At 43.2% G+C, this 25,900-nt stretch overlaps 1 protein-coding gene and 1 non-coding gene across 9 annotated transcripts in view; one reads left to right on the forward strand and one right to left on the reverse strand.

Moving 5' to 3' along the window:
• Nucleotides 1–25,900, forward strand: part of Grip1 (glutamate receptor interacting protein 1) — a 640,059-nt gene that overhangs the window by 260,919 nt on the left and 353,240 nt on the right. The window lies entirely within an intron of this gene.
• LOC121464782 lies at nucleotides 1,830–1,954 on the reverse strand. Its single transcript, XR_005976563.1, has one exon. It is a non-coding gene; the product is annotated as a small nucleolar RNA SNORA29 (small nucleolar RNA).

A 25,900-nucleotide genomic window follows, 5' to 3' on the forward strand; every position in this document is an offset into this window, starting at 1 on the left:
CAGCTGAAGATATATTCCTGGGTTCTCATTATTCAAATTTCCTACTTTCTCTCTTCTCATTTTCTTAATGTTTCTAATGCACGGCTCTTACTTTCTAATCTCCAGCACTCCGTTGGTGTTCCCAGGTAATATTCAAATGATTGAATCTTGGCTATGACTCTTTGTCTCCCCTAGCTGCCATTCCATCAAAAGTCTTCCAGCAAAGACCATCAGCGTGCCCTGATTCTGAGTTTAGTGATATTGAAGACTTCCTTGATGTCTTCACGTTGCTCTATCAATTGAAGGTGATGCATCACTTTGGTCTTTAGTCTTTCCCGTCTTACATGTGTGCCTCTCCTGCTCCATCGTTTTTCTCTGATCACTGCCCGAATCTCCCCCCATGTTGACTCTTGCACTGCTCTGAAATTAGGGCCAATCTCCTTTTCTTCATTTCAGCCTGGACACCACGACTGAGCTCACAGTCTGTATTTCTGGCCATCTCTGAGTGTTCCGTCATCTCAGATATCAGTGTGTCCCAAACTAAACTAAACACTTTGTCTATAGACTACACATGTTCTCTCCACGTCTTTTGTAGTGGAAGGCATCGCCTGATTAAATTTTGACAAACTGGGACTTACAAATTCATTCCTCAACCTATATCCTCTAAATTCTTCTATTTCAGTTTGTTCTTCTTTCTCTGCTTTATACTTGTATTCCCTCTGCACCGAGGCTAGCCCAGAGTTAGAGCTTAATAAATGTTTAAATTATATTTTATGTCACACCAAAGTGTAGACAACTAGAATAGGAGTTGATTCCAAGGGATGGATATATCTATCTTTGATGTGTCTATTAATATTTAGGCCCACTGGGAAGACAGTTAGCAGTTCGCAGTGCCTCGAGGCATTTTTTTTTTCGTGAGGTGTAAAGTGTGCTCTCAGAGTCTCAGTATTTTAGTTCGTGATTTTGACCTTGTTCGTTAAAAGCAAAATGGGCAGCTTGAGTCTCAAGGACCCGCGTAGCTGGAAATATTAGCCTGGTGCCTGGAATTCAGTAATAGCTGATTGTTTGGTCCCCAGCTGCGTATTGTTGATGTCTTTGCCCTAAGGGGAGTTAATTACTCTTACTTGTGTGTTTTATTAAGAGATCTGCTATTTGGACTGGAATATTGAGTTGAAGTACAGTGACATATTGAAAATGTGAAAAATAAAGTATTTTCAGTGATCACAAATTGTTAACTTAATGATTCACCAAGAATATCAGAGGAAGCAGTAAAGGAGGCAGTAGATGTCCGTAAGAACATTTAATTGATTCGAAATAGTAGCTTTAAACTCTGTTTAAGCTTAATTGCCAAAGAAAATCCTCTTTTCACAGAGCATGGTCTTTGCTGTTACAAAAGTTGTTAATTGGCCGAAACACTTAGGGTTGTCATGTCCTTACAATCTTAACGCAATTTTTCTACAAATGCCGCAACTCTCTGGCAAGGAGTAAATTCAGATGGATGAGTCAAAGGTTCATTTCCGTTTAGAGAACCCATTCTGCTTGCAGGTCTTAAAAGGTGTAACAGAAACAGTTACCTTGGGTTACAGAGTTCAAATTTCAGGGCATGTTTAAGTCAATAGAGGAAATCTTTCTCCTTCAGCCAGTAAACAGCAAATGAACCATCACCTACCTCTTCTCTCTTTTGGTACCAAAGCCTTCTTAGTGTAGGTTTGGGGATGAGCATGACGGTAATCCTAGTTTTGATTTTAGAATGTCACACCACTTTAGTACACATTTTCCTTTAGTAGCCGTCCTAGAAGCCAGCCAGCTGCTGTCATGGCATCCCCCCCCCCCCTCTTCATCTCCCTCTCTGTTTCCTGTTCAGCCATTTCCTACAGGGGGAAGACACTGAAAACTCCTCCCTCTTCAGATGACAGCGTCTTTCGTCTAGTCCATAAGCGTAATGTCATTGATGGGGATAACAAAGCTTGGGGAATTAAATGGTGCCACTAGTGCCACAAACCTAATGAGAACGAGGATCTTATTTTGATTCACCAGCTTCCAGATGCTTATGGGTTTTCTTGTCTCTCAAATGGATTTCAAGCCAATTGCAACAACACGCTGATTCTTCTCTTTAGTCACCTGTGCCTAAAGCACAGTGAGGACTCAGTACACGCATGTTCATGAAATAGCGTGGTGGAAATGGAGTGGAATTTGAACCCTCAATCTCTCTTAAAGAATCTCTTTTCATTCATTCAACATGAATCTTCATTTTGCATCCTGACTCCAGTCCCTCCTCCCCTCCCCACTTCTCTATTCCTCTTCATTCACCCCTGCATTTCTATTCAGAAAAGGTCAGGCCTCCCATAGTGTCTTAGGGTTTGCTGTTGATTTGAGGAGACACCATGACCAGCAACTCTTATGAAGGAAACATTTAATTGAGGGTGGCTTGCTTAGTTTCTTTAAGAAAGAAGTCACAGGATAATCTTGTCACTAGGTTCCACATAATTCTGTTCTGGTACCCAACTCTTGTTTCTATCTAGTGTTAGAATGGATTTTTTTCCCACTGAGCTTCATGGTGATCCCTGTGGAATGTAGCAATGACCCAACTTCATGACTTCCATGCCACTTATCCCTGAGTCTGGGAGAGACTGACTAGAGCAGATAACAAAATCATATGAACTACTTGCACATGTCTGTCTGCTTTTTGGCCCTACTGAGTCTAATTCATACAGGCCACCATGCCTTTTTGGCCGTTTTAATCCACGTAAGCTGTAATAACAAAATCCCATTGATCGCACCTTGTAAAGAGCGGGAAGTTCTCACTGTTGTGGAGGCTAAAAGTCTAAAATCAAAGTCCCAGCCAACTTGGAATCTGCCAAGGACCTGTTTCTCCCAGGTGACATCTACGACTTCATGTGAACAGCTTGCTGGAAGAAAGTTGCAGGCAGCCCTCAGGGAGTTCCTTTTAGGAAGAAACTAATCCAGTTCATGGGGTTTGCTTGTACTCTGATCAACACCAAAGCCTCACTTGTTAATACTGTTGACTTAAAACAGGTTTCACCTTGAGTTTGGGCAGTGACATGCGTATCTAGACCTAGTGATGGACCTAAAGATGAACATGTATTATTTTGTTGTGAAGGCAACCGTACTCCTTAACAAAAGATGTCATATAAAATTATTTTTTTGAATCAATAGCAAAGAGTAAACTATGGTTTTGCAATTCATGTGCATCCTATGGACAAAAAAAAAAATGTCTTACAAGCGTTCTAGTGTGACCAGTTTTAGCAGAACACATCCCTAGGAGTACAGTCAGTCATCTGTGTGAACTGACTTTCAGCATGAAAACGAAGCCTTATTAATGTGTTGGCTTGTAGAAAATACAGGTGTGTGTGTGTGTGTGTGTGTGTGTGCATTGCGCATGCGCGCACACACACATACAGAGATAGTAATTGGGATCAGCTGGGGCCATTTAGGGGTCAAATACTAGGTGTCCAAGATCACTCATGCGTAAAATTAAACCTAATAAGCTGTAGCCACAGCTTTATTGCAGCTTGCTTGTTGATGGCTTATTATGCCCCCACCCCATTTTAAGTATCTAAAAGATTAGACCTGGGGGTCAGTTCTAGCTTTCTCAGAGAGAAAATAGAATTGTTGGATTGCTTCGCGATGAAATTAAATTGTGTGTGGTCAATTCCAAAACCACAAATCATTTGTCAGATCTTGGTGCAGTTTCTTCTCTATGGTTCAGCGTGAACTGGTTCTAGTGCCGCTCACTAAACCAAATGGGTTTCTTCTTTCGAGGCCCTTAAGATGGAGCAGGATAGGTGACTCAGAGGGTGACATCACATGCTTTTGCCCGCAGCAGACCAGGTTTCCAGCACTCACACCAGAAGACTCACGGCTGCCTATATTTTCAGTTCTAGGAGATCCAACATGGCACTCTGGTCCCCTTTTGGTCTTGTGAGACACTGACATTGTGCATACTGACTCACACAGGCACACACAGATATATAAAATAATGAATAAATGGATGGATGGATGGATTTTAAAAAATGTTTTTAAACACTCATGCATGATATATGATTATCTAGTATCCTGAGTCACTGAGACTCAATGATATGTCTGATATTGCTTACTAACCCTAACAGATCTCTGAACGAGGGGTTTTGAGGATGTCTGATATTGCTTACTAACCCTAACAGATCTCTGAACGAGGGGTTTTGAGGATGTCTGATATTGCTTACTAACCCTAACAGATCTCTGAACGAGGGGTTTTGAGGATGTCTGGTGTTGCTTACTAACCCTAACAGATCTCTGAACGAGGGGTTTTGAGGATGTCTGGTGTTGCTTACTAACCCTAACAGATCTCTGAACGAGGGGTTTTGAGGATGTCTGGTGTTGCTCACTAACCCTAACGGATCTCTGAACAAAGGGTTTTGAGGATGTCTGATGTTGCTCACTAACCCTAACAGATCTCTGAACGAGGGGTTTTGAGGATGTCTGGTGTTGCTTACTAACCCTAACGGATCTCTGAATGAGGGGTTTTGAGGATGTCTGGTGTTGCTTACTAACCCTAACGGATCTCTGAACGAGGGGTTTTGAGGATGTCTGATGTTGCTCACTAACCCTAACGGATCTCTGAACAAAGGGTTTTGGGGATGAACATGAAAGAGTTTTGGACTGGTTCAGCCTTTCTCAATTTTGTTAATTTTATAGATACAAAACTACTTTATCCCGGGTTACATGCAGCCTTGTTTGGTAGAAGTATTCCTGCCACTCTGTCCTCCTTCCTTTTTCCTCTGCTGTGTCTTTCACACCATGCCTCTCTATCCCACACATTCCTCCTTCCTTAGCATCTGTCCCCTGCTCGTGCAACCTTCTCCACAAATAAATAAATTAGAGGAGAAAAAGGGAGAGAAAGAAAAAAAGAAAAATCAGTGTCATCATGGAAGCTGTAGCGTAACACAGCGAGTCACGTGGTAAACCCTTTTATTCATGCATCTTTACGTGCAAGTGTTCATTGCAAGGAGTCATTGGTCTGGTTTGAGACCTCTGGTTTCTGCTACACTGTTGATGCTGGGCCCCCACTGGGACTCCTCTGGGTTATCCTGTTGTTACCCTATGTGTGTAGATCCTGCAGCTTTAAGTCTGCAGGATGGGTCTCTTCATGTGCTCCAGCAGATCACAGGTGGGCTGGCTGTTGGGTTTGTTCAGTCCATAGCCCTGGTTCTGGGCCTGGGCAGCTGCAGGGTTGGTCAACCTGCCAGTGCTCGCTTGTCTTTACCAGCAGGGTGCGCTCTCCTGCATTGCCCTGACTAGTTCGCCCCTTGTAATGATGAGCAAGGGGTGGGGCCAGTTATGCTTTCTTGTCCTCTGGGTTTGTTCTCCCACATCTATACCTTCGGGACCAGCTCTACTGTGTTCCCCAGGTGAGGTGTAGGAGTCAGTTTCCTGCCTGCTGCAGCTGGTGAGGGACAGTGACAGCTCTCCCACCTGCCTCAGGTGTTGATGAGGGACAGTGACAGCTCTCCTACTCACCTGCCTCAGGTGCTGATAAGGGACAGTAACAGCTCTCCTACTCACCTGCCTCAGGTGCTGATGAGGGACAGGGACAGCTCTCCTACTCACCTGCCTCAGGTGCTGATGAGGGACAGTAACAGCTCTCCTACTCAACTGCCTCAGGTGCTGATGAGGGACAGGGCCAGCTCTCCCACCTGCCTCAGGTGCTGATGAGGGACAGGGCCAGCTCTCCTACTCACCTGCCTCAGGTGCTGATGAGGGACAGTGACAGCTCTCCTACTCACCTGCCTCAGGTGCTGATGAGGGACAGGGCCAGCTCTCCCACCTGCCTCAGGTGCTGATGAGGGACAGGGCCAGCTCTCCCACCTGCCTCAGGTGCTGATGAGGGACAGGGACAGCTCTCCTACTCACCTGCCTCAGGTGCTGATGAGGGACAGTGACAGCTCTCCTACTCACCTGCCTCAGGTGCTGATGAGGGACAGGACCAGCTCTCCTACTCACCTGCCTCAGGTGTTGATGAGGGACAGTAACAGCTCTCCTACTCACCTGCCTCAGGTGCTGATGAGGGACAGTAACAGCTCTCCTACTCAACTGCCTCAGGTGCTGATGAGGGACAGGGCCAGCTCTCCTACTCACCTGCCTCAGGTGTTGATGAGGGACAGGGCCAGCTCTCCTACTCACCTGCCTCAGGTGCTGATGAGGGACAGGGACAGCTCTCCCACTCACCTGCATCAGGTGCTGATGAGGGACAGGGCCAGCTCTCCTACTCACCTGCCTCAGGTGCTGATGAGGGACAGGGACAGCTCTCCCACTCACCTGCCTCAGGTGCTGATGAGGGACAGTGACAGCTCTCCCACCTGCCTCAGGTGCTGATGAGGGACAGGGACAGCTCTCCCACTCACCTGCCTCAGGTGTTGATGAGGGACAGGGACAGCTCTCCCACCTGCCTCAGGTGCTGATGAGGGACAGGGCCAGCTCTCCCACCTGCCTCAGGTGCTGATGAGGGACAGGGCCAGCTCTCCCACTCACCTGCCTCAGGTGTTGATGAGGGTAGGGCCAGCTCTCCCACTCTGATGACTTCAGGGCCAGCTCTCCCACCTGTAGTAAGGAGGAGCAGGGCACATCCCACTACCAGGCTAGCTTAATCCCCGAAATAACCACACAGAAATCTGTATTAATTAAATTACTGTTTGAGCCATAATCTCTAGCCTCTTTTTGCTAACTCTCACATCTTGATTCAACCCATTTCTAATAATTCTAATAATCTTCATGGCGGCTTGGCTCAATCTGCTATTTCTTCCTCCCAGAATTCAGTTCTGTCTTCTCCACCTATCTAAGTTGTGCCCTATCAGGCCAAGCAATTTCTTTATTGATTAACCAATGAAAGCAACACAAATACTAAAAGACCTCCTACACCACCCACCTGCCTCAGGTGTTGATGAGCGATGGGGAGGATCATCTCTCCTGAGTCCATGCTACCACATGACAGATGAGTAGTGGGGACATCTCTTCCCTACTCACAGCTTCGGGGCTGACTCAGCCACACCTCCACCAACAAGGCATGACAGCATGCGTTTGGGAGAGATGCCTCCCTGTTAACCTTCTTGCTTTAAGTACATCTCTAGCTGCCTCTGCTTTCTCTTCCTCGTGCTAGGTCTAGCTCATTATTTGGAGATTGATTGACACTTCTGCTTGTTTAGAGTATTGAATGGCCAGTGTACATTACTAGAGTTAGAAAATTAGTATGAAAGTCAGTCTTCAGGACTGGTGAGGTAGGTCAGTTTCAGAACATTTGCCTTGTTTTGTGCAAAAACTCAGGTTTTAATTCCTAGTTCATAATCAAGTAATAATAAATAAATAATCAAAGAAAAGCCAAGCCTCAGGTGTGACAGCAAAGAGATCCAGAATTAGGAAGGTAGGGACAATCCTACTGTGCCCTAGGTCTTCTCTTCTACTCTACCCTTTGCTTCAGGGTGATTCTAGCACTACCATGCATGGGAAAGGTACCTATAATGTGAATGAAAGAACAGAAGGTACTAACAGAGAGCTTGGGGGTGGGGTGCTACTATAGGCAGCCTAAAGTAGTTTTATGTGGGTTTTAAAAGCAAAGTTGAGACCCAAGTAGGAAACTTCCTGAAAGCAGTAATGCATCTTTCTTGTCTCCACTGTTGCTGATGCCAGAGAAGGAAAATAGCCAGATGGACCAAAGTGTTAAGTACCTCTGGTATTTATTATGTGCTGATTGCAATAGAAAGGGCTAAGATCTGGTCTCGGTGCAGTGTGCTGTCATTATGAGCATGGACAGTGGAGGGGAATGAATTTGACTTTGTTGTTATCTCAGCCACTTCTAGTTGCCTGACTGTATCTCTGACTCATGGTGGCATCATCTCTGAAAGGAGAAGCATAATCATGTCCATCCCAGGACTTGGTGACACTGAGGCATGAGATGGTGCACATCTAATACTTTGTACAGTTTACGTGATCAGTGTTATTTGACGAAAGTATAAACTCATGGGCATGTGTCTTTTGTAGGTCAGTGGGTTTTTATAAATTTGTGATGATTGCAATAAGAATGGAAATAAGTCATATAGTTAACTTCTTTGGAGTACAGTTACACAAAATGATTATTTATGCTCAACTCACTTTTAATATTAACCATTGTCTATTTACTTAAAAGCTAAATTAGACAAGACTGGGAAGATAGTTGTTTGGTCAGTAAAGCACTTACCACTCGAGAAATTTTAATCTTAGTTTTATCTCTAGCAATGACATGGAAAGCTAAGTGGTCTGTATTTGAAATCACAGCATTGGGGACTGAGGAAGTAGAGACAGGGGGATTGCCTGGCAAGTCTAGTCTAATCTTTGAGACCCAACTCCCAGTGAGAAATCTTGTCTCAAAAGACAAGGTGGATAGGTCGTGAAAAATCATGCCTAAAGTTGACCACTGGCCTACAGACACACACACACACTCTCTCTCTCTCTCTCTCTCTCTCTCTCTCTCTCTCTCTCTCTAAAGAAAATAAACTAGAGGAAATATTGATTTAAATTGGGGCTTCACCTTACAATTTTCCTTTTATTACACTGTTCCTGTTCATATATTAGAACTTCAGAATTGTAAGAACTTTATGGAAAATAAATATCATTGTTGTCCAACTGTTCTGTTGACTTTGGTATTCATATATTATGAATTAAATTAAAAAAATCCTACTCTGTGATGCCTTACCAATGTGTAAGACATCCTGAATGTCTCAGTTCGTAGAATTAGATATTCAGAAAGAATATGAGCAAAATCAAGCCCTAAAATGGGCTGCACTTTGCCAAATAGAATATTCCTTATTTGAGTGTATTTTTATTATGCTTGTATTGAAGAGAAAAAAACAGGTTTTTTTTTTTTCAGTACTTCAGGGCACAAGTAGTTATTTAGACTCCATTTGCAAAACCTGCTCTTAAATATTCATGGATACTTAGGAGGAAAAATGTGAAATTGATGTGTTGGCCATGAATCTTTAACCCTGTTATTATAGGTTGCCAAGGAGATAGAAGTCCATCACTAAAAGGGGAACCATCTGCAAGGATGTCTCTCTGAGCACTGTGTCTCTTCGGGACTCGTATACACAGACACTCACTGACTCATTGCTACCGAAAGGAGGAAGAGGGCTGCCACCCGCACAGGAGAGCCTTGGCCTAATGTATGACTTTTCCTCTGATATAAATGAGACCAACCAGATTATAACTTAGAAATAGATGACTCAATTTTTTCTTTCCATGATATTTTAATAATCGAACTCTCTAGCTTTGAAACAGCAACACAGTACTGAATGAAAGGAGGAGAAGGGTACTGCCTCTTGGATACAAATATTAGACTCTAGAGTAAGCACTTAATTGGAAGGCTGGCACCTCTACTTCATTTATTTTTAACCTTGTCAAAGTATGTTAACTTTTCTGAGCATCTCTAGTTTCCAGCTCTGTACAGTATGCATGACCTGTGATCCCTTGTGGACATCAGATAAGATCAATAAGGATGCCTTGATTGAGGAGAGTGCTTCTTGGTGAGCAGGAAGAGAAACCGCCATTGTGAACAGGAGAGATATCCTGTGAGTCGAGATGCCTGCTTTCTGATTCCAGCTTAAATACTAATTAGCTATGCACTTTATGGCTAATAATATCACTTTCCATACCTTAATTCCTTGACTGGGATGAAAGGAATTCATCAGATGACCTAGAATTATTCCTGAAATGGACTCCAGGTCAGCAGAAGCATTTACCCATACACACTACAACAAAAGTCTTTACTGATTGTAACTGACAGGTGATTATTTCAGTCTTTACTTAGACACTCCTCTGCGTGGGAGCGTGATCTTTTTTTCTTCCCCAACTCTGTCTCTCTAGGAATTCTCCTCAGCTGATTCCAGGGATAGGCGCTAAAAAGGAATTAACACTTACCTGTTACCTTGTGAACACTAAGTGCTCTTAATTATTTCCCCTGTTCATGGGTTTGCAAACCCTGCTTGATGCAGACTCTTCATCTCCTTCTATCAAGTGCAAATTTTACCCAGTGCTCAGATAGAAAAGCACATGACTTCAAATGTACCACTTGATCAATCTATTAGACACGAATCTGCCTGTACATTCGGCATCCACACCAAGGATCAGGACCTCAGCAACACCTCAGAATTCCCAAAATGCTCATTTTAGTCCCTGACTCCTACTAGAGGTAAATGACCATTTGATGTGACATGAGATTACTTTTGCATGTTTCTGAAATCTGTATGAATAAGATTAGCTAGCAGATGGTTGTCTATTGGCTGTGAATGTGGGAATGGCACTGTTTTCCACATAGGATATCTGTATCTGACTCTAATGGAGAAGACCAGTTTACACATCCCTCCTTTAACCCTGGGAGGCTTCAGTGAGCATACTGCTTCTGATTACCTGTTTTAAAACCAGTTTTTCAAGTAGAAACCTATGCTGGATTATGTTATACAGGTATCCTATGAGTAACTTGTACCTCAAGTGATGGTTCACTGTGATTTGCTCAGGGTCGGGCAGACTTATGCCTATTGTCCTGTGTGGCTCTTACTAGTGCCCTTTAATTTTCAAATTGTTCTGGGCTTAGATGGAACTGAAAAGTTCTGATGTTAGATTACATTGGTTTCTGATTCCTTTCGATTGTGCTAGGAGAATGTACTCCCCACAGGCAAACCTCATGGTCTGTAAACTCTCTCGACGAAGCTGTTTTTAAAACTTATCCTAGTTGGTGTGATAAATTATGTTCTTCCTTCTTTTCCACTTCCTACCATTTGCAAATGAAGTTTTAGATTGACTAAGAGGAGAGAGATAAACAAACCTGACAGCTTCCTCTGTGTGATGCGGCAGAGGAGCCACATGCCCCCTGATAGAGCATTTAAAGGGTTTGATAGCAGGGGGTGCTATCCAAAGCAAGAGCTACTTGATTACACCACACAAGTAGTTAAACTACTCTTTTGAAGGGGGCACCTGCCCACTGGCATTGATTTTTCTTTATAATTTGCCAAAATAATAGATGATTTTAAAATTACATATACTTTATAAATCTTGCTAGAGATCAAATATTCAAGACCATATTATCTCTGCTTTTATTGCTGGGTAGTAAACCCTCATAGATACCACTGGTGAATAGCTACTTTATCGTGGCCTTGAGTTTTGTGAGCCAAAGGTTCAGCTAGAGCTCCCCAGAGGTAGCAGGTCAGCTCTCACTGAGGTCTGGGACCTAGGGTTACTATCTTAGACATCCCTCAACTACCACATAGCATCTCTACTGTGCCTTCTTTCCATTTGGGATCCCTCAAAAAATTGTAGCTGTTCTTGAAGAGAAGTCTAAGGAGGCCAGGTAGAAATGGGGGACACTTTGATGTGACCTGGAAACTCACTTGTATTGTGTTCTGATCATCAAATCACAAAAGTTTAGAAGATTATGGGCTGAGGACACTAACCCTCATCACTCGATGGCAAGAGTGAAGAGAACGTAGGATGGAAAGGGTGCGGGGCATGGCCTTATGATGGAGAAGGATGCGGGGCATGGCCTTATGATGGAGAAGGATGCGGGGCATGGCCTTATGATGGAGAAGGATGCGGAGCATGGCCTTACATGAGAACCCTCTATTACTGGGTCCCGTATGTCCTTCTTCACACTTCTTCCTTTTCTGTTCAGTTTGATTCCACACCTGGAAGTTTCTCCTTGATGTTAAATATTGTCTTGAAAGGGACCCCTTGCTGGTAAAGATTCAAGAGTTCCTGGGGTTAGAGCATTGCCGGGTCCTGCCCAGGACTGAGCACCGTGTGGGCTCACTTATCTGCATCTAACCTCCATGCGGTGTTCTGTGAAATGCTGCCGACTCCTGAGAGCCCTCGCCCTCCTCAGACCCCTCAGCCTCATCTCTGCTTCTCTTGGCTTTCTACTAAATCAAATTTTTGTTTGTTTGTCTGTTGTTAGTGCTTTGAGCTCATGTGCTTGTAGTGTGAAGTTTCTGAGACACATTGTCTCCTAAACTGGTCAAATCTGGGCCTTGGCCATCTTCCCTATCAGTTCCTAGGTAGGGAGCTGGGAGGATGCAAAGCCAAGCTGCCATCATATCTCCTAGGAGCTCCTCTTCGCAGTGGAGAGCCCTGCTGTTGTGCCTAAAGCACAGCCCATTGCCTTCTGTGCCTTAGTGTTCTGCATGTCCGGACTCCATGGATGCCTCTGTCTGCCTCCCTACCAGCTCTCTGCCCCAGTGAGCCCTCCCACACTAACCTTCCTTGACAGCCCTGAACAGGTCGGGTCTACCATTTTTACTTAAGTGTGTATTTTAAATGCCATGTTCTCAAATAGAGGACTTCTCTGTGTAGAATGTATTCTCAGCCGCTCACTATTACACAATTCTGTACTTATCATTACAGGATATTATTTGTTTGTTTATTAGTCCCTCCCCCAAGACAAACAGTGTCACTTAAGGGACCTAATGTCTGGCACTCAGGAGAAGCTGAATGAAGGGATGAGTGACGGAGAGCCGAGGGCCAGTACAGGTTCCCTGACTGAGTGGCGGTCGTGAGGATCCCTAGGCTACTTTCTCCTGTGGACCTCAGTTTACTAAAAGCCATTCTTCTGCTAACGTTCTTTGCCGTAGTAAATCCATGTGTGCGTGAAGAATATGCCCGCGGGCCTTCTTATAGCCACAGCGTCGCAAATGCTGCAACATAGGTTCCTTCGTAAAGTGCATCAAAGTATAGCTGAAAAATTTAAGTGACCTCTTAATGTTTCCTTGACTATCGAACTCAAATCATTTCTAAAGCCATTGAAATAAATCCAGCCACTAAAATAAATGCTACACTACATTACACAAGGCTTTTATTTTCACCATGTTCTCCATATCCCCCAATGCCTGGGTGGATTGGTGCATAGCAGAGTCCAGTTTAATTTGAAAACCTGCACGGTGACCTGGACTAGGAAAGGCAGACTGCCCTTGGTGACTTAAATCTGGTTTTCACTGTTAACCTTGAGATTATATGTTAACTAAGACATTGTCTTCAGGGGAGCACAACACCTTGAGGGATGAAACGAGTTTCTCTTTGCCTGCTTCTCTGAGGAGTCACCTGTCTGGCAAGGATGCTTCCTAAGCAGTGTAGGCAAGTGACTTTCTCTGCTCTTGATCTCAACCTCACTTCCTCGCCGTCTCACTGGTTGGAAGTTATTAGATTCTGCTCCATCCTCCTGGCTTCTGTACCTGTCCAGTCTATACAGTACTGGGACAAGCTCCTCAGTTCCCGGTTAAATGGTTTCCTCCCTGTTTCTATGAGAGTCTTCACTGCTGAGCAACTTCACCCAGGCTTTATAAACTGCTATCTATGACTAGAGAGATGGCGCTTGCTGCTCTTCCAGAGGACCCAGGTTTCGTTCCCAGCACACACCCAATGGCAGTGCACAATCTTCTGTCCTCCAGTTCCAGCAGACCCAATGTCCTCCTTGGGCTTCCTAAGGTACTCGGCATTCATATGGTACACAGACAACCCAGACACATAAAATAAAATCTTTTGGAAATCAATTTACATATAGAATATAACGCCACAGATTAGGCTGCCCCAAATTCTGACTTGAAAATCAACCCTTTTTCTAGGTTTCGCACAATTACGTTCTAGAGAGGTGAAGCAAATTCGTGTTTCATCCTGAGTGTATGAGCAATGCTTTCCCTGTGCTCTGAAGCAGCCTATGAGTACTATTTTGTTCCTGTAAGAGAAAGGGTTCTCCATTTGCACCAGGTTTGAGCAACCCCTCTCTGCTCTCAGTCCTATAGCAATGTGGACTCTGCCTAGTCTTCCCGCGAATGTTGCATGTGCTCTGATGTCTCACAGTATTGCAAGGTTCTCAGAGCCTGACTAAGTTCCTGTTGAAGCATCCTCCCCTGGTGACTAGAACTCCCTTCAGCACACAACAAGAAATTATAATACCCTCTGCCAGCTAACAAGAAAATGGTTCAACTATGTTTGAATTATCTATGTAATCTTATACTTGTGTTATTAGTTTAATAATTAAAGCAACAGCCATAACCATCATGGAAACTCTGATTTATGGGATTAAACAGTTTTACTGCCAGCTGGGAGCAATCAGCATTCCATCTAAAACATATAGGATGGGAAATCCCATTGTTCAACTTACTTCTCATCTTCAAAGGAATTGTTTCTTCAAATATACAAACCCCTCGTAGTTCTGAACTGGAATCCTACGTAGGCAGCAGTACACACTTAAACTAGGCTCCTGTGTGTGACTCTATCTGCTGTTTCTATCGGGTTTATTATCTTGCAACAGAACAGCGGTCTGTAGTCTGCAGCCTTGGGCATCTGGCTTCTGAGGTCGTTAGGCCAACATTACACCATCACTTAGATTTGAGAACATTGAAAATGTGATTTGAGACTGGATTTGGACAGATGAATGTGGGCTGGGTCAGGAGGATGTAGCATTTCCCAGCACTGTGGGGTCCCTGGAGAGGATGACAAACAACCCATTTTGGAAACACTATCCCGATCTCTCCTGCATGCATAAGCCTATGGAGGGGTTCAAAAAAGCCCCAAAGCCAAGGAAACACCTGACGCTAGTTTTTCTCAAATTGATTCAGCCATGGAGAATTTTTTTCCTAGTAACACCTATCAAATACTTATTATCAGTTTTGTGAAGAACAGAACTGGAGAAAAACAAGGTGTGGTTTTGTTTACCATTTTGTACCAGAAGTGGTGAATTATATAAGTTTATAAACAGTTATCATCCATTTTAAATTTGTATCAAGGGAGAGGGAGATGTTCTGTTACAGACTTGACTATGGGTGGCCGGACAAAGACATATGGCACCAATGAATAAAATCGTTTATTTAGTGACTGATCATTTTAAAAACAAACTGCGCCCTCAGACCCATCAGACAGCGTATCATGAGAATTTAGAAATTTGCTTAAGCCCAGGAACTGGTATTGGACAACCTGGTGCTTCAAAAAGAAATAAATCCAGCTGGTGTCCCAAGTTAAACTACTTGAGATGTGTAGCTCTGTGATATGTTTCCGGAGCGACATATGTAAAACTTCTGCCTCTCGCAGTGCCCACTGCTGGCTGTACCTGGATGTATCGCGAAACACCACGATTTGCTTCTGGACATGAGTTCCTTCGGCAACTCTCGTTCATTTGTCTGCCTAGCTCATGAACCCTCCTTGCTCCCCCTTTCCTCATCCTCTCTCCCTCTGCTCCTTAAAGTCACTTACTAGGCTGGCAATTAGGGGCTGAGCGCAGATGCATCCCTTAATTTAATTTCACATTCCGTCATCTGAAACATGACCGTGTGTGTGTGCTGCTTTTGGCCTCGAGAGTGCTGGGAAATCAATATGCTAATTTCTTCCCATCTTTCCATATCATCTTTTGAGAGAGCAAGCAATTCTTGTGAAATAAGAAACACAGGCTGGAGTGGGGTGACTGCAAGAGACGTGGGCCCAAATACCAAGATTATCATGTCCTGCCCCCACTGTGTTAATGATCTGTTTTTTAAAAGTGTTTGGAACTTTGATAACTTGTCTTTGCTGTCTTTGCTCTGGCTGAACGTGTTGTTTCTGGTTACAAAAACTGCAAGCTGCCCTTCAAGCCCCATCATCGCTGAGTGTAGCTAAGCGTGCCACGTTTGGGGCATGGAGGCTTCATCACGGATGCAAACAGACTTCCGGTTCTCCTGGCCGGTGACTCCTTTGCTGCATCTGCCGGATGGACTCCTCGTTGTCATCTTCATCATATTGTTGGTTTAGTTTGTAGGAAAATGAAAGCCCAAGGGATTTTCCTGTCTCAAATATTCCAAGGTTCAGGCCGCACTGATCTACATACTCTTGTTCTTCTCAATAGAAGAGCATCCCCATTCCACACCACTCTCTTGGCTTTTGTGCCTTTTTCATGCACCTGTGTTCACTGATGATCAAGATACCATTCCTATGTTTTATGTTTTCTGATGTGACCAGTTGTGGTGGAATACCTGAGCATCTTTAAACCAAAGCACTACAAGGTTTCATGCGTACATTTCTCCCTTTAGTTGTTCCCAGTAGCAAAAAAAGAATAAAAAGAGGGGTTCAGGGTTTTGGGTTTGTGTCAGCTATACACACACATCGCATTAGAGCATTTGAAATCCCCAAAGCAAAACCAGTGATTTGATCTCTTTCTTGGTTGGTGCTAGACTAGACCTAGTATAAATGACCTCAGCTTGAGACATCTCCCTGACCCGCGGTGAACCCAGTGTCATCTCTGGGTGCTTCCTCTCATTGCCCTTTACTTCTGCTCTGAAATCTTGGCACACCAGTACTCTGACTTCCTTTGGAAGTGCCCTGCCTCCCCGGTATAGGAAATCTTGCTTCGCAGCACTGTGTTCAAGGAGGGCCTCAACTCTAATGGGCTTGGCTATGACAACTCACTTGTGCATACACCTAACTCGAATCCCCAGCGGTTTCAAGAGGCAGGAATGGAAACAGGTCTTTCTCTCCCACTCGTCCTGTACTTTGTCACAAGGGCCTTACAACTGAGCTGCTCCGTGCTTTCCCAGGGGGCTTAAGGAGAGAGTGTTTTTCTCTCCCCAGTTCCCAGTGCTCTGTAAGACCAGAAGGTGATAAACACTAGTGAACACAACATCAGGCATCCCTCTGACAGGATGCCCTGATCCTTTTAGACCAAGCCTTCATGGGGATAGAAGGCTTTCCGCTTGGCACATATTAGTCCTTGGTGGTTTCTCATCGCTCCGTTACATATTTCCATTAGCTCTGCTGAGGCTGGAGCTTGACGCCTCCATGACTGACATAGCTTTCACTCCGTCAGCCTAATATCCTTCATGATGTTTTCAGCAGTATTCAAAGAATCTGACTTATTGGAAGTTTTAGCCCTTCTTGTTATTCTCCATTATGGCTGTAGTTTAGTGTTCTTTCTTAATTATGTGTGGACTTTTTGTTTGTTTCTGTTTTCATAAATTTTGATTTTTTTAAATCTAAATCCACCAAGGAGGTCGTTGCCTGGTTGTGCTTTTTGGAAAGTCTGACCAGGTTCGGATGCCAGGCTCCAGTTCTGGTCATCACTGATTTAGGTTGACATTTGGATCTGTCACCGATGACCCTCGGCAAGCTTCAGCTCTCTTAGCTATCAAAGGGGTGGGACACGTCTCTAATGGGGCTGTCAGAGAAGTGTGACAACCAAGCACAATGTCCTCACTGCTTCTGAAAGACAAGTTCTCAACAAGTCTCAGCTTGTTGGTTCTCGCCACTGTTTTTACCGTATTGTTAGAGCACAAACAAAATATCATGACAGCTTTCAGCCAATTTTATGAGTGCTTTATACATGCAGGTCCTAGTAAATTGGAGGCTCTTCCGTAAATTATGGCATGTATTACAAGTCTCTGTGGATCTAGCCTCCGAATTAACCCTTTAAATCATTTAACTATTTAAAATCTAGGTCAGTTCTAGAACTCAGCAGATTTGAATGAGCCTAGGAAATTATTGATTTTTTTGACACTTTTGTTCACTGAGATTATCCCCCAAATATTATTTGCGTTTAAATCTCCTTGGACCAAAATCAACCCCGAATTTAGCTTACCTTTTATATATATTCCATAGATCCATTGTAATAAGCAATGAATGGGTCTTACAATATATGCAAGGCCTTGATATTAGTTAGTTTTTTTGTCTAGCAGGTGCTTTCTCTATAAGTATGTGCAAGATCATAGATACTTATACTCAATATATACACTTAAGTATAGCTAAAACTTAATGATGCATTTTATTATTATATTAATGTTGAGTAGTAGGTAGGAAAAATCCAATAATGGGAAGAAAAGGAGCATCATTCAAAGCGGATTATCCTTATAGAAGCATTCTTTATATTTTACCCGGGACATTAGGACTCCAAATGATAACATGGGCTATTATAGATATGTGTCTTTGGGTGTCTCTGAAAAATATGCACTGACAATTAGGCTGACTGCTAAATTTTTACTTTGGATTTGACTAAAAATAAATGAATGCAATCTCAAGGATGCAACATACAGTTATGTGTATATGTGTCATAAGCTATACTTTGGGACAACATCTGTCAGGGTCCAGCCTCAATGAATTCATACATTCAGGGTAGGAGTCTGAGGCTTAGAAATGTTAGGCAGAATAGACAGAGATAGAAAAGAAATACAGAGACATAGGATAGTGCCGGGAGGGCAACTCAGTGAATACCAAATACAGAATCAACTCGTGTTTGTTTTCCACACCCTTCTATGCTTCACTCCACAAGGGAAGCAGGAAGGCAACAGACGTCATTAATGTGATATAAAGAATAGACCAAGTGTCCTGCAGGCGCCAGGCCCTGCAACCTCCTGCCAATCTCCTTTGAAGAAGTAGGAATAGCAAGGTGGAGTGGATCCACTCTATACGTAAAATACTAATTAACCACACCCTAGGTCAGGGTCTCTTGCTTGTAGCTATACCTGTTGTCAACAACTTTGAAGGAGCAAAAATAAGTTAAAACTCTCTGAACTTTATTTAGTTAAGGTGAAACAGAACTCATATCTGTGCCCCCCCTCCCACATATGGTACAAGGATGTACATGAAGAACACATGTGCACACACTCACACACACACACTCACACACACAATGTGCAACAACTTTAAATTGAGAATGGTGGCACATACCTTTAAAAAATGAAAGAAAGGAAAGAGAGGAAGGAAAGAAGGAAGGGAGGGAGGGAAGAGGAAGGAAGGAAAGAAGGGAAGGAGGGAGGGAAAAGGAAGGAAGGAAGGAAGGAAGGAAGGAAGGAAGGAAGGCGGGCGGGAGGGAGGGAAGGAAGAAGGAAGGGAGGGAAGGAGGGAAGGAAGGATGGAAAGGAAGGAAGGAGGGAGGAAGGGAAGGAAGGAGGGAAGGAGGGAAGGAAGGATGGAAAGGAAGGAAGGAAGGAGGGAGGAAGGGAAGGAAGGAAGGAAGGAAGGAAGGAAGGAAGGAAGAAACCCAGGACAATTGAACAGAGCTAAAGCAGTAACAGCCCAATAATTCTAGCTCACACTTACAGTGAACCCCACTCTGTAACCACAAAATTTAACTTTTAGACACTGGATAACAACTTCAGACTTTGAAGAATGGTAGACGGGTTTCCTTTCTTAATGACTCCTTGTTTCATTGTTTATTCATTTATTATATTCTTTAGCATTGACTAAATGTCCACTAACAGTGAGACAGAAGCTCCCCTTTATAGAAAACTTGTTATGTCATTGGCACTGAGCTGAGTGTTTGCCTGTGTGAGTTTATTCCCATGAGCTGGGGATCATCATTATCCATACTTTACACGAGAGGAAATGGAGGCACCAGTGACTATATAATTTCTCCTAAAGCCAATAGCTAGTATGCAACATAATTGGGGTGCAATTTCATATTTGAATAGCTGTAAGCCATCCTTCAAGGCAATTACCAAAATAATTTAAAAATTATAAGCAAATTAAATATTTTAGCATTAACTTTCCATTTGTTAAACCCAAGTACAAGCAAAAATATGAAACGAGCATTCTCTTTTATTTCTTTTGGTGGATCCAGCAATGGGAGTTAGAACAGCCCTAAATACATAAAAGCATGTTTTATTTAAAAGACACCTACTGGGTGCTACAGTGAACTTTCTAGAAAGGGAGATATATTTGCACAGTACTGCAGATACTAAGGGCTGTGTGATCAGTACGCTGGAGACCTTTCACAACTGAATTGACTGATCACTCTGTTATCTGAAAATGCCACCTGTGTCCCTGGCCCCTGGCCACAGGATAATGTTTTTAAAGCCATCTCTGCGGGGAATTTAGTCCCCACTTCTCAGGGAGAGGCACAGTGGTCTTTGTCTTCCTTCTGCCTGAATCATTTTGGTTAGTAGAGCTGAGAACTGTGGAAAACTCATATGAAGAGAAGGCAAAGTTGTGGTTCTCTTACTTCTGAGAGCAGAATCCTGGGGTGGAGGGGCTAGCAACAGGATCCCCTCATCTGTTGTGACCCTGACCTGGTACATCTGAAGGTGAGACCAGGGGACCTTGGTGACAGTGATTCGAGGAAGACGTCTTCAGAATAGCAAAAATAAAAAATGCTTTCCAGTTTGAGTCCTTCCTTCCACTGAACACAACCGAGGCAAGCCGTGCTCCTGTGTGCTTCCTATTGGCTCCTCTGCTTTCTCAGCATCACTCAGGAGCCTGTTAGGAATGGCAGTCCAAACAGACTGAGTCAGAAACTGGAGCTGTGGTCCAGGAAACCGCCCTTCAAGGATGGCTCTGGGGGAGCCTCATGCCTTCAGGCAGTTGTAGAATTCCACACCATTGGCTTTTCAAAAGTGACAACATACTGCGGTTACCCAGGGGTTTGAAATCTAGGTCACCTGCTCAGAGAGTCTGAGTTGGTAGACTTGAAGTAATTTTTAAGAAGATTTCCAAGTTTCTTAAATGTGCATCAAAAATCTGTGAACCACTCTTTTCCGTTAGTGAGGTTAGCGATTTTTTTTTTTTTTCGAGACAGGGTTTCTCCGTAGCTTTTGGTTCCTGTCCTGGAACTAGCTCTTGTAGACCAGGCTGGCCTCGAACTCACAGAGATCCGCCTGCCTCTGCCTCCCGAGTGCTGGGATTAAAGGCGTGCGCCACCATCGCCCGGCGCGATTTTTTTAAATAAAAAAAATATAGTGTTGTGTGTGTGTGCGTGTATGCATGTGTGTGCACATGCGCTGGTGTGTGAAGATGAGCATGCGTGCAAGTGTGCATGGACGTGGAAACCAGAGCACGGAGTTGGATGCAAACATTCTTCCCCATGCTCTAACAGTGAATGGTCTTGTATCACTAAGCCAGAACAGACTGTTAATTATAATATAAACATTGTAGCCTACAGGCTGATTTTCCAGTGTGCTCTTCTATACTAACAAGAGCATAGAAGGGAACTCCCTTAACTCCCTTCTAGTCCCTTGGGGATGTCAGGGAAGGCTGAAAAGAAACCACACTCTTAAGGCTTTCCTCTCTAGGCCTATTGGCCAGTCCACTGGGTCACACAAATTCTTCCCTCGTTGGCTTCCTCCGTTCCCTTAGATGTATCATCCTCTGTGTGGCCATTTCTAGTCCTTATTGCCATGGCACCCGCTGGTGAGGGAATGAGTTCCAGCCTCTCTGGCTGTACGTGGCTGTACGTGGCTGTACACGTGAGCATGCGTTAGTAGGTGGAGAGCCCACTAGTCGACAGGACTGATTGTAAAGAGGTGATCTGGGGCAGAGGGTGTCTGCTAAACTAGATTACATAAAATACCGACTGCAGTGGAGCTCACAGGAAGTGTGAAGTTTGAGGAGTGTTTCCTAAGGGAAGATGCCCTGCCCTGCCTCTCCATGCTGCCCCCACCCCCCAGCAATATTAACCAGCTGCCTCACCTCCACCTCCAATAAAATATATGGCAAATAGAGCATTTAATCAGTGTCATTGGTTGTATAGTTCCAAGACTCTGGCATTTCTCAAAGTGCTTCTTCAAGGACAAAGAGGTTATTACTCATTGCTGAAGCGAATTGATCCTACCTTCTATAGACATGCAGGGTATCGGGATGACGGGATGTCTTTGAGTCTTAACCCTCCCCTTTTCCTCTGAGCCAGGCTGCAGTTGTTTAACAAGGCACCTCAGTATTGTTCAAACAGAAGAAAAACGGGGCTATTCTCTCAGGATTAAGCATTGCCTCATTCTGGGACCGAAACATGTATGTTACATGTCCAGGGACAAAGCTAGAGGGAGACAAGCTGACAGGCAGGGCCACTCCATCTCAATCGGCTCGTGTCTAACTGATTTGCCTGTCTTTCGCTCCAATGATTATGTAATTTTCACTGGAGTTAGTTGCAGTTTTTTCAGCCTACAGTGAGAAATCACGCCTGGTAGCCTATTAATTCTGTCAAAGGTCAGTTACAATGATTAAAGCTGTTTTTCCACATGGAGCCGACTGCTTGCTGGGAACGGTGATGGAAGGCAGGCTGCTACTTTCGCTGTCTAATTAGATGTATCAGAACACTCCAGTGTCTTTAATCCTGCCCCGACCTTCCTGTTGAAATAACTGGAAACATAGAGGGTGTAAATAATGAAAACATTGTGTCTCTTTTCTCCCTTTAGTCCCTGGATCTTAGGTACTTAGAAAAACAACCCCTCCCCTTTCTTCTTATCTCTCTGAGGAGATTGGCATCTTGAAACTTGAAGTGTTTCTCCAAATACTTTTATAGAAAGAAAAGTGAAATTTAAAGTTAATTTTAGTGAACAAAAAGTATTTAAATGGCTGTGGAGAAGACTAAGTCAGTACCCAGATTGAAAAAAAAATAAAGAGTCCAGGTCTGGTAATACATATCTGTAATCCAAGCACTGGGGACATGGAGATGGGAGGATCCTTGGGGCTCACTGGACAACAACTAATTATAGGGATAAGTCCCGTCCCTTAGGGGGTGTGTTCACCTCGGGCTAACGTTTACCTATAAATCTGGCTAGTGTGCTCGCGGAACTCACTATTGCTTTCCTGGTCTCCGCAGGAATGGTGGTTCTGTAAGTCTATTTCTCCATTAAAGAGAAATAGACTTACAGAAATACACACACACACACACACACACACACACACACACAATCTGTCTGCATTCGTTTATGCCGTTACAACTAATCTAGTCTAATTGTTGAGCTCCAGGCCAAGGATAGATCATGTATTCCTAAGATTAAGACCTAAGGCTGTGCTCTGGCATCCACATGCATACATGCATGTGTATACATCCTCCACACATGTGTACACACAGGAACACCTGCCCATATTTGGATTTTCAGAGTAAACCTAATCAAACCATTTGTATTCAAGAGGGTCAATCAAACTTCTAAGATGTAACACTGGTTAGGTGGAGACAGCTGGAGTCAAGGCACAGAAAGCAACCTGGTTAACCTTCAAACCTCTGTCTTGCTTTTGTTGCCTAGAAGCACAGGAAAGTTTTAGTGAAGGGTGTGTACGTAGTCATTTTCTAGATGTGCATTGCCCCGTAATTGATTTTGTTCAAGGGTTGCCCAGTTCACAGAAAAGCTGACTCACATATGTTCAGGGGCCTGTTTCTGGGCTCAGTGTTGCTAGGTGATTTTGTTTGGGCCCATTTCATTCCTTAAGAAATAGAAGTGGTTTTTGTTTGTTTGTTTGTTTTATTGAAAATAGATTCTTCTCTTATGCAACATATCCCAAGCAATTTTTCCTCTCTTCACTCCTCCCATTCCCCCCAGCTTCTCCTACCCCAGGATCACCCCCTCTTCTCTGTCTTATCTTCAGAAAAGAGACAACAGCCAATCAGGATAAAGCAAGATACAGTAGGTAGGACAAGGCAAAAGCCTCATATCAAGGCTGGACAGGCAAGACAATAGGAAGAAAAGAGTTCCAAGAGCAGACAAAGGAGTCAGAAATATACCTGGTCCCACAGTTAGGAGTCCCACAAAATACCAAGCTACCAATCATAACATATGCAGAGGACCTGGGACAGCTACCTGCAGGCCCTGTTCGTGCCACTTCAGTCCGTGAGCCTATATGGGCCCTGAGGTTGTTAGGTCATGTTCTTCTGATGACCTTCACCCCTCTCACTCCTACAATCTTTCCTCCCAGAAGCTTTAAGACTCATGGCATAATCTTGATTTACACAACTTTCCCTAATGCTATTTGATTTAAAAACCAACATTTTTATGTAATGGGAGTATGTTTGCTATCATAGTTGTATCTTCCCTGTAACGAAGGATAAAACTGTATTTTTTACCCTCTACTCATTATTAAATAGATTTAGGCTATTGTTAATCTTAAAATAGTAATTTTATTTTTGCCTATGTTAAAAAAACCTTATTTTGTTGGCCCACTCCTTAGCAGTAGAGAGTCTTTAATAGGTAATCTGCAATCCTTATTAACTGAGAATGTGAGTGGATGGACATTTGAAAAACAAATTGGGCAAACCTTAAATGGCAGTCACAAATAAACCTTTAACATATTCATAATGTAATGAAAACTTTAGCTATTCTTAGCCCCACATTGATGATTTGTAAGTCTGGAGCTTGCTAATACCCAGAAAACCCTTCTGGGGTACTCTAAATGCATCTCCCTAACAGTAAGACCTCTGAAGCAGAGACATTCCAAGGGCCCATTAGCTCCACCTGCTTAATAGTAGTGCTGAGTCCAGATAAATGAATACACGTCTGTAATCCTAGCTGTTGGTAGTTAGAGGCCAGATTGGGCTATATACTGTGACTTTGTCTTAAAGCATAAGCCAACTAATCAACAAAACAAAAGGTCCTTAGCTGAACAGGACCTGATGTCTGCTTCCAATAGAAACCCTAAATAAGATAATTTAAGTGTATAAATATAAAAATATAAATAAACTTCATGTTTGCATTTTGGTCTTATCTCTAAGACAGCTCATTATGTATATGCAACTATTCCCAAATCCAAAAAGTTCAGGCTTTAAAATGGTCCTGGTCACCCAGATCTTAGATAAGAAGTTTTCAGCCTGTAGCAGAACAGTGGTCCATGAATTTTCAAAATCAAGTCTTCTATGAACTATCCATCTAAGCTGTATGCTCATTTCCCCCTCCGCCCTTTCCTTCCATTTCCTGCTGTCTTAATTTTTCTCCTCCTGTCTCTTCCAAACCAGTGTCTGTTTCTTCCAATGAAATAGAATGAGGAAAGTGAATTTTTCCACCAAGTCTAGAGGGAACTCCACAAACATCCCACTTTCTTGTGTGTTCTCACTTGCACAACACAATAGCAGAGAATCCAGAGGGAGATACTGGGGAGGCTGAAGCAGAGAGAGGCTGGTTAAGGGAATGAGGATTAGATGACTCAGTTTACCATGAGGACAGCCTCCTTCACTGTTTTACAGGGAAGTCTGTGATACCAGAGCAAACCCCATTCCACTGCTCTTGACATTTTCATTTAAATAGCATTGCTAAAGATCTTGGATGATAAAGGAGGAACCATTCTTAGTTGATTGGCATCAAGAAATCTCCATAAAACTTTGCAGGTGTTCAACTAGAGCAGCGGTATTCAACCGGTGGCTTGCAACCATCAGAAAACATATTTCTGGTGGTCTTAGGAACCCCAAACATAATTTACTTTGTTGCTGCTTCATAACTGTAACTTTGCTACTAAGCAGTGTCTCAGATCCTAAGACTATGGGAAGTATGTGTTCTCTGATTATCGAGACCTGAGATTAGAGCTGCTGATCTAGAAATAAATCCATCCAAGAATTGTGCATTCTCCTAAATGACTTTGAAATTTCTTTTTAATTTTACATGTTTTTGAGAAATATTGCTATCAAACAGATGAACAGGCTATGACCAAGGGCCTGTCTGATCAGTAAGGAAGACCAAATCAAGGTTTTTTCACTGAAGGTGATGTATTAGTGAGATGAAGGAGTAGTGTCTTTTCTAGGTCTGCAGTGACTGAAATTTCAAAGAAATAGCATTTATGAGAAAAGGTTCAATTTCCTCCATTCCTTTATCTACCAAATAAATGTAATAAAGACTACTTTATAATGTGTTGTAAGGATTATGGGCATGAGTTCACATAAAATCCTTAGGACAAGTCTGGAGTACAGGAAATACAGAATAAGCCATGGCTGATATCAGGAGTATTGCTCTTGGTATAGGTTTCTATACTACACAAGCTAGTCTTCCTTCCCTTGGGGAAAAATGTTTTCAGCAGCTGAGGCAGGAGGGTGCAGGCTTTGAGTGATCGTGATGATATCATCTGTGCCTTCATTCTACTTTATTGCAACAGAAGAAAAGATCAAGAAAAGAAAGAAAATTTGACTCCTTTCTTCACCTTTCACTCTTTTAAATGCTCTAAAATTTAATAATCGTCTTCTAGAATTTATTCATAGCTA

Source organism: Microtus oregoni, unplaced genomic scaffold, assembly GCF_018167655.1.
Source record: "Microtus oregoni isolate MIOR12 unplaced genomic scaffold, Mior012 000001F_ref0000356, whole genome shotgun sequence".
Lineage (NCBI taxonomy): Eukaryota > Metazoa > Chordata > Mammalia > Rodentia > Cricetidae > Microtus > Microtus oregoni.